At 36.8% G+C, this 10,015-nt stretch overlaps 1 pseudogene; it reads right to left on the bottom strand.

Annotated features, from left to right (window-relative positions):
• Positions 1-6,732: 6,732 nt before the first annotated feature.
• Positions 6,733-7,702, bottom strand: LOC101318366 (nucleophosmin pseudogene; annotated as a pseudogene).
• Between the last annotated feature and the right edge of the window lie 2,313 nt (positions 7,703-10,015).

The following is a 10,015-nucleotide window of genomic DNA, read 5'->3' as shown; positions in this document are numbered from 1 at the left end:
CCTACTTGGAGTCTAAAGCGCTGTCAGTAGAGTAGGAGTCACCCATGAGCTATACCTCTAGGCAGATCCATTACCTCACCAATCTTCCAGATAAAATTTATTCCTGAGTTTTGCTATGATTCCTGATAAGTAATATGTACCATACAGGAAAAACTATTAAGCCTTCCAGCTGGGTTCGAGCAGAATCTCATTTTTGCTACAAGTAAGGTGAAATTGGTAGCAACCAGTACCAAGAACAAATACACATTTCTTTTATCTGACTCATAGTGCTATTTAGAAGAGTGACCAAAATGAAGTATATGAGAAGGGCTTTGTAAACTCAATAATGTTGTTAGTTATCATCATTACTATGTGTCTATGGATTAAAGCAGTTGCCAACTTGTTCGATTGATCTCTTTCACTCACATTTGACTCCCTCTTTAGCTCCATAATGAAGAAAGGATCATCTGAGATTTGTGTTTGGATGATGTCCCAGTGACAAGGAAAATGATTTTCAGAGTAATATCCTGCTTAAGAAGGTAGCATGGGTTTCCACCTTGTGCTAACAAGGTCTGCAACGAGGTTTCCCAGAGTCAGGGTCAATAAATTCCTCCTAAGCTGTGTGTTATCGGATGGTTGGAATGGCCCATGTTCTCAAAGGAATTTCTAATTTGAAGAGTAGTTAGAAAAAGATTCTGACTAATGAGCCTATGTTTTCAAGGTTGAGCCCAGAGTGTGGGGAGACTAAATTTTTATGTGTAAACAAAGCTGCATCTGTGTGATCATTAATTGAAACCCTTCTCTAATACATAATTGACGATTTATAATTTTTGTCTTTGAGCAGTTGTTTCTCCCAAGCATGCCCTGCCCCTTGCTGTGTTGTCTGGTCCTTCAACATCTTGTTACAGTAACAAGAAGCAAGCCTGCAGGGAGAGCATCCAGTCTTTCCTTCCTGCTGAGCTTTCAAAGCCAGCTTCTGTGAAAATGTATGTTACATGTAGAAAAAGATTATCGTAAACTGTGAAAATCATGCCTTGAAAATAATATTCTAAGTGAAATCACTGTTTTATTTTCCTAGATAAAAATAATAAATTGTAATTTGGGAAGGAAAACAATTCTAAGTTCTCTACAAAGCACCTACTCCTTTCTTTCTTTCTTTCTTTTTTTGCTTTACGCGGGCCTTTCACTGTTGTGGCCTCTCCCGTTGCGGAGCACAGGCCATGGCTCATGGGCCTAGACGCTCCGCAGCATGTGGGATCTTCCTGGACCAGGGCATGAACCCGTGTCCCCTGCATCGGCAGGCGGACTCTCAACCACTGCGCCACCAGGGAAGCCCCTCCTTTCTTTCTTTACCTTGTATCTCACATATAGAAGCCTCTTAGCATTAAGGGGAGTAGAGTTCAGCCCACCTTCCTCAGCAGGACGTAGAAAGGTATCCCTTATACAGACAGATAAGAAAGTGGTGGCATGAGTAAAATGGAGCAACAGTGCATTTGTCTGATCTTCCTCCTCCGTATATTTTCTCCTTTCCTCTTCCTCTCCTCTTCTATTTGCATCCCGCAGGACTTAATTTAAAAAATGAAAGGTATTATTATGGGAGACACAGAGACTATTACCAATGCAAATTCAGTGAAGAAATATGATCATGGATTGTTTACATCACCTAGGACTATCCTATTACCATGAAGAGTAGCCTAAGAAAAGCAAAACGAAATCAACTTTTTTCAACATGATTATACAAAGGTGAAAATCGAATGCTAAAAGCAATGTTACTGATTTTATTTTCCTCTGCCAATACTCTGTCATAAATTTAAAGTCTTATTTTACTTCCAGAACAAATTCCATGTGTCAATTTGCATCCTATTTCTTCATTCAACAGTAGTGTTTTGTGTTGTGTCTACTACATGCCAGACACTCTTCTATGCACTAGGGATACAGCATTTAACAAAACAGACAACACTCTGTCATGGTAGAATCTGTGTTCTAAGGGAAAGATTAGACAGCACACAAAAGGAATAAACAGGTTAGATAGTTTACTTGAAAGTAACAAGTACTTTGCAAAGAAAGAAAGCAGGTTGATGTACTGGAGACAGGAAGCGAAAGAGCAACAGGACCTGAGTCAAAGAAGTAAGGAAGCTCAGCTCATGGTGGGCTTTGCCAAGGAATCCTTATGACTCTGGCTTTTACTGTGAATCAAAGGAGACATCCATTGGGCTATTAAACAGGTGAGTAACGTTATCTCAACTAAGAATTTTTAAAAGATCACTGTGACATGAAATTAAAAGAATGAAAATTATTTATAACCACAAGTCGTTTTTCCTTTTAGAAGCCTCAGGATCTAAATTCTTTATGGTGTAAAGTTGAATGTCACGGAATGGATCAGCAGACTGGATTCACAAAATCTGGAGGCAAAAGTTTTGGTCCAAAACTGAAGAAGGCTGAGGCAAACAAGTTATTTAGAAAAGTGTCCCTGCAGTATCAAGAAATTGCTTGAGGAAATAAAACACCAGTGGAATCATCCCATCTCTGCTTTCTTCCTAAAAGAGTCTCCTGTATATTTTATTCCTCTCACCTCACACATCCCCCTGGTGGCTGTTGTTCATCCAGGCTTCATAGTCTGAACACACCTGTTATCAAGAACATTCTGTGGGGGGCTTCCCTGGTGGTGCAGTGGTTGAGAGTCCGCCTGCTGATGCAGCGGACGCGGGTTCGTGCCCCAATCCAGGAGGATCCCACATGCCGCGAAGCGGCTGGGCCTGTGAGCCATGGCCGCTGAGCCTGCGCGTCCGGAGCCTGTGCTCCACAAAGGGAGAGGCCACAACAGTGAAAGGCCCGCATACCGCAAAAAAAAAAGAACATTCTGTGGTCACGCCACCTTAGAAACACATTATCCCTCGTCTCTGCTTCAGAACAACTTAATTCATATATTGCAGTTCTCTTTGATGCAGCCATTTTTCTAAAATGCTGTTTTAGACACTTCTCTCGCTTCTATTCCACAAGTGTTTTGAAGTACTTATTGTGCCTTAACCTCTTCATAGATACTCTTTAAAATAGAGGATCTTAAGAAGGCACAATCTCAATTGCTAATATCTAAAGACATGCAGCATGCTTTTCTACCCTTCCTAAAAATGTTATACGAAATAAAACTATTTTATTAATCAACTAATTAAAAAAGCTTTTATGTACTGCTTAATAAATCTACATGCAATCACTGTCCCAGAGTTTTAGACTTAAAAATGATGCACTCCTAGCTTTTTAAAAGCTCACAGTCCAGTGAAGTAGAAAGACAATAAACAGACAAATGTGGATCAGAGAGATACAGTCAGAGATGGGAACACATAGGATTAGTACAAGTTCCACGAGACATCAGACAGCTTAAAGAGTCTTTGGATTAAATTGTGCCCCTCTCCAAAATTTATAGATTCAGTTCTAACCTCAAATGTGACTGTAGCTGGAGATAAGGGCTTTTAAGGATGTAATTAAGGTTAAATGAGGTCATAAAGGTGGAACACAAATATAATAGGAGTGGTGTCCTTATAAAAATATGAAGACACCAGGCACATGTGCACAGAGAAAAGACCATGTGAGGACACAGAGAGAATGCATGTCTGCAAGCTGAGGAAAGAAGCCTTAGCAGAAATCTAATGTGCCAGCACCTTGACCTCAGACCTCCAGCCTCCCAAACTGTGAGAAAATAAATTTTTCTTCTTTAAGATACAGTTTGTGGTATTTTGTTATGACAGCCGGAGCTGACTAAGACAAGGAGATCAAAGACAGCCAGGACTTCAGTAAATAAGACTAGAGCATAGGATGTGGGGAGACATTTGCAGAATGAGGACTGGCTAGCCTTAACTCTGGTAAGATGGGCAGTTGTCAAATCATGAAGATAGTCTCTAAGTTTGGGCTGAAGCCTTAGAGAGAAGTCAAACCAAAACAAGTTTAGGAAAAGAGTACTAGTTAGTTGCAACTGGTTATGGATTGCATGCCTGTGTCTCTCCAAAATTCATATGTTGAAACTCTAACCCCCAGTGGCCTATTAGGAGGTGGGGGACTTTAGGAGGTAATTAGGTTTAGATGAGGTCATGAGGGTGAAACCCCATAATGGGATTAGTATCCTCTAAGAAGAGGAAAAAGAGACTAGAACTTGCTCTCCCAGCCCTGGGAGGAGACAACTAGAAGGCAGCTGTATGCTAGGCAGGAAGGGGGCCCTCACCCAGCACCAGATCTGCTGGCATTTCCATCTTGAATTTCCAGCTTCCAGAACTGTGAGAAATAAAAGTATTTTTTAAGGCCTCCCAATGTGTGGTATTTTTGTTATAGCAGCCCCAAAATGCTATTGTTATGTGACTGAGACACAACTATTTATAAACATAATGTAAAAAAAAAAAGTAGGCTTATTTTAGATAATTCAGTTCTATAACCTGTGCCCAAATAGACAAGATAATCAATTCCAGTGGCGTTTAACACTATACAATAAATGTAGACTTTCATTTATGAAGCAGGAAAGATACTTCATCTCTTTGAACTTCAATTTCTTCATCTACACTAGTTACCACAAAAGCGTCATTCTTTATTATCTCCATAACAACTAAGCAAATAAATGTATCTGTATACAATGAACAGTATGATTAATATTTTGAAGAACCTGCATAAAGATACAGAAATAAGCAACACTCAGACAAGACAGAAACATTAGAGTCATCTGGCTCAACTCTCTCATTTTACAGACAAAAATGAAGTTGATGTAAAATAAAAGGTTAAAGGACCTGCTTAAAGGCTGTGAGGCAGCACAGTGATTAGAACTTAAGGGGCCTTATGCTTTCCATATCTGTGACCTGCTTATGGACTCCATAAATGAAAACACATTGCAACAATTCTTATAATTCTTACTGCTAAATACTAAATTATTGCATTTTAGAGACAATATTTTAGGAACTGTGTAATCTGACTCTATGTCACAGATGCGAGAATTGAGACCTATAATATTTAACTGATGGGAGTAATCTCCTTATAAGTATAGAGCTAGAACTGAGGTATATTGCCTAACAGCCCTGTTGGCTAATACAATGCCTGGTACCCAAACTAGTGGTACAGTAAGGACAGGGTGGTTAGAATAGAAAATTGTAGGATGAGTTGTCTGTAGAAAAATTAAGAAAAATTAACTACAATTTGGTCTGTTTTTAATTATCACCATGTACCATTAATCCTAAACAATTTCAGTGATTAAAATATATTACCCTGAAAGAAATCTTATTTGTCAACATCCTAAGTAATGTTGAAAATAACATTTAGTTTTTTATAATGTCTATATAAGCTTCAAAATTCCACATATTTATTATTTATCCTTTAATAGGCATCATGTTCTACATAGAAGGAATTTTGGAGAATTCCCAGTTATACACCTACAGAAGGAGTTTCTGATGCACATGGAGTCATTTTATGTATCAAAAGCACTTGAGACTACGTTCAGCTATTAAGATGGTAAAAATGCATCTTGGTTAACAACTCACCTATAAAGATAATTTGAGTATATTCCTTCCTGCTTTTATTTGGCTTTCATTATGTAGCATATATATTATACATAATATATATACATAATAAGTGAGGTTGGGAAAGGAAATTCAACAAAAAATTCATCAAGATTTTGGGGATAGAACATTTTACTATAAAATACTGAAAAAAATACTTGAAAGCTTTCATAAAAAATGGTACCTAGTTTTTTTTCTTCTCTGTGTTTACCACAATGGCTTAGTATAGAAACCACAAGGGCTTATCTCTAAGCTGAGCATGGTGAAAGAAATGCCATGACTAGCAACTTGTCTTCTCCCTTGCATTCTCCATATTCCATCAAAGGATAACTTGACATAACACACACACAACAGCCCCACCACATGCCTGCTGTGTATGAATGTTTGTGTATGTATATATATACATATATATATATATGACAGTTTTTCATACCACTTGAAAAATATTTCCAGTTTGACTTCAGGATCAATAACTTACTTTAAAACTTGTTTTAAAATTACCCCACTTATTAAAAATCCCGAAGTTTGAATCTAAACAGCCCAGCGGTCTTATGTTAATACGGATTCACCCAAATTTTAACTATCTGTGTCAATGGACATCCCAAAGTCTATTCACAATGGATTATCCAGACTGGCTCTTTATAGTAGGAGTTTTTAACTTAGACTTTTGTCAAAGTCCATAAATGCTCTAACACTGTATATAAAATGTTATATATGTGCAAATCTTTCTGAGAGGCAATCCATAGCTTTCACCAAATTCTCAGATGCTGGCAATCTAGATGAGCTGAGAAGTCCAAACTACATAAGAACCATTTACTTCTAGATTCAAAGAGTAAGGAAAGTTTCATTTATTAAATCTAGGTGTTAGACACATAGGACTTGTATTTTCTCTAGTTGTCTGTTCAAAATAGTTCATAAGCAAGTTTCTACAGAATGAATTTCTTAAAGACAAAGGCAATACATCAAATTTTCTTTAAATCAAAACCTATCAGTGTTTCAGGGTAAGAGCTTTATTTTACTGTATTAAAATACTGAGTTTATTTCACATGTATATTTTTGCCTTCACACCATTTCCATTTGTCTGACCACCACTAATACTATGTCCTATCATAACATTCCATACATACTTAAAACCAAGCAAAGGGTGGAGTTCCATCTTTAAAAACTAAACAGGTATTTTGGACAATGCATTCTTGGCAATGGAACCTGGATAACATTTATCAGACACGGTAGGGAAAGTTCTCACTCCATATTATAAAAAGGACAGCCAGATATCAACTGTTACAGAAATGAAATAAGGCAGAAAATTTTAACAAACTGTTTGAACTATTTTCTTAAAGAGACTTCCTCCACTGCCAGAGATCTTGAATAGCCTCCTGGTCAGTCATCCAGAAACAATTCTTCACATAATTGATGAATTTGGCTTCCACTTTGGGAAGGGAACCACCTTTTTCTACACTTGCTTGCATTTTTGATTTAATGTCTTGTACAGAGCTCGGTCCTTTTGGCGCTTTAGGAGTTTTTTTCTGTTTTTTTGAAGGATTCTTGACCTTTTGATCTTGGTGTTGATGGTTTGGAGTCTTTTCCATTCTGGTTTGGTTGGCTGGAGTATCTCATACAGATTTCTTTACTGTAGCTTTTTCTTCAGCTTCCTTATCATCAAAGTCATCATCATCATCATCAAAGTCATCATCTTCGTCATCATCTTCATCTTAATCAGCAGCAAGTTTTACTTTTTTCTGTGGAAACTTTCTACCACTTCCAGGGGCAGAACGCTTTCCAGATATACTTAGGAGTTTCACATCCTCCTCCTCTTCATCTTCTGATTCTGCATCTTCCTCCATAGCTACTAAGTGCTGTCCACTAATATTCACAGGCCCTGAACCATACTTCAACTGTAAGACCAAAGGTGATGTTATTTCAAAGTCCCCAAGGGAAAAAAATTGGCTGCATATTTTCCAAGTTGCTAGTGTTACTTTAATTGGACTGCTTTCATAATTCACCACCTCTGCTTCGACAACGTGCAATTCATCCTCTGCGCCAGCCCCTAAACCGACCGTTCTTAAAGATAACTGGTGCTCACTTTCATCATTATCCACCTTAAAGTGATAATCTTTGTTGGCCTTTAGTTCACAACTGAAAAGATAGTTCTGGGGCCTCAGGGACCTCATGTCCATGTCCATCGAATCCTCCATGGGTTGGTGGCACGCACTTAGGTGGAAGAGAAGGTGGACGGAGATAAAAGACTACCGTTCCAGGGAACAGTTGCGGCAGGACGGAATCACACCAGGGTGAGGAGCTGTTTATTATGTAGAGTTAATTAGACAGGCAGACAGACGCAAGTGCAAAAGATTTTGTACTAAATTAAGTCCTGATCTGTATGTTAACCCCTTAAGAAAACAAAAGACAAGTGAAAAAGCTTTGACTATTTTATCACAGCAAGAGCTGTCATTAACCCCTGAGGCACTGAGTGTGGCTTTTGAGATCATTGTGAAGACTCCATTTCAACCAGGGTAGAATTGTTCTAGAGGCAGTGCTGACTGAGAGTCAGTTCAAACTCTTCAAATTAAAGATATGTTTTTTTCATAATTAATAAAAATTAGAACCATTCTTCCTCTTGTTTGAGTAAATATGCTACTGTTATTTACTTAGTACCTGGACAATTTCATTTGGTTTCTCTGAATGACTGGAAGTCAAAATAAAAGAAAGAAGGAAAGAAGGAAGACTATCATATGATGTTTTGATTAAGGGAAGCAAAATTAAATACCCTACACAGTACAATCACCCTTACTGTTCTATATTTAATCTAATCAGCATAAGTCAATTTACCAATGACTAGGTTCATACCAATTAGAGAAATATAAAAAGGCTTCCCAAATGTCAAAATCACTTAAGTTATTATAAATCTCAAATCCACAACTTAAGGACCTTCCAATTCAATAGAGAGAGGAGTTAACAGCATCCTACACATGAAAATCTCTGGTCTAAACAAGGGGAATAATGCAAAAGTGAATAAGGCATCATCTCTTCCCCTTGAAAGATTATGTTCTAGTGAGAAAAAGCAACAGGCAAGATAAAAGTTTGGTTTTTTTTTTTCTGAACATGGACAAAATGCAAATAATACAATATTCAATCTATCACTCAGATTTAACAGAGGTTAACTTCTTTCTATATGTAATTTATTTTTAAGAAATAAGATGTTAGATATTTTTAAGTCTCCCCCTCCACCCTCTGCTTCCTCCAACTCAATGCCTTCCCACCAAATCATCATCCTGAAGTTGTGCATATCCTTCTATAAATACCTATAGCAATATATAGTATTGCTTTCTGCAGATTTAAATGTACAATGAAAAGCATAGCTCTATTTATTTTCTAGAGAAAGCATTCTAGCCTTCTGTTTCAGCCATTATCATTTACCTATTATCAAAATTTCAGTATTTGTTAAAATTTTCTATTTTAGAAAATGAGTTCTTTATTGTCTGAATAATTGATATGGATAAAAGTTAATCCACATAGAGAAAAGTGATTAAATAGTGAACAAAAAGATCAATTAGGATATTACCTTTACAAATCAAACTAAAATTATAAAAATTATGAATTTTAGGTTGTGATTATGATTCTTTAGAGTAATTATTTTGTGATTATGTTTTAGAGTAATTATGGTTCAAATGTTTCCAGGATGTACTTTTCTGACAAATTTTATAAGGTAAATCTACACTCATCACTTTGCATTTGAACTTATCCTCTTTATGATTTTGTTATTGACTTTTTATCAAATTTTCAATAAGTCTTCCTTAATCTATTGATACGCAAATCATTCTCTGTTGAAACTCAGTTATATCAATACCCATGCAGATTTTCTTTTTCAATTGTTAATTGCCCCATCTCTGCTATAATTTTATCAGTTTTGTTTGCAATTTACACTTAATAACCACTTTCATTAATTTTCTAAAATGTTTCAATTTACAATTAGTTCCCATTGTTTTTTCTGTTCTACACAAAGTATTACCACGCCGAATTATGAGGAAATGAATCAATGCAGATTATGACAGAATATATGATTGAAATTACTTACTTTATAATCATCAAATTCATCATTAAATAATTTCACAAAATTTTAAGTTATCAAATACCAAGACAGCCGAATGCTCCCCTCAGCTTGACTAAATTTTAGACAAATTTCTTCCTGACCATACGTCCCCTGACCTTCCTTTTATTAGAGCATTTACTTTTAAAAACTTACCATAGCAAATATTTACTCTGCCACCTCTGTAATGTATACACTTCCTTCAAAAGTCTCTAGCCAGCTTTAAGACTGGGAAAAGTCTTTTGCAAGTACCTGGAAACCATCTCTTTAAAATGTAATCATCCAGGAAGATAACACCTCTATCGAACAGTCTTTGGGGGGGAGGGTAGGAGCCTAACCTCAAGGGACACCTTGCTCCAGTTTGTAAAACTCCTGCTACCAGGAAGATACCAGAAAGTACAGCTTACCTATGGTCAAGGCC

The sequence above is a fragment of the Tursiops truncatus genome, chromosome 3 (assembly GCF_011762595.2).
Source record: "Tursiops truncatus isolate mTurTru1 chromosome 3, mTurTru1.mat.Y, whole genome shotgun sequence".
NCBI classification, from domain to species: Eukaryota; Metazoa; Chordata; class Mammalia; order Artiodactyla; family Delphinidae; genus Tursiops; species Tursiops truncatus.
The sequence above is the reverse complement of the archived record's forward strand: the minus strand, read 5'-3'. Positions and strand labels throughout refer to the sequence as shown.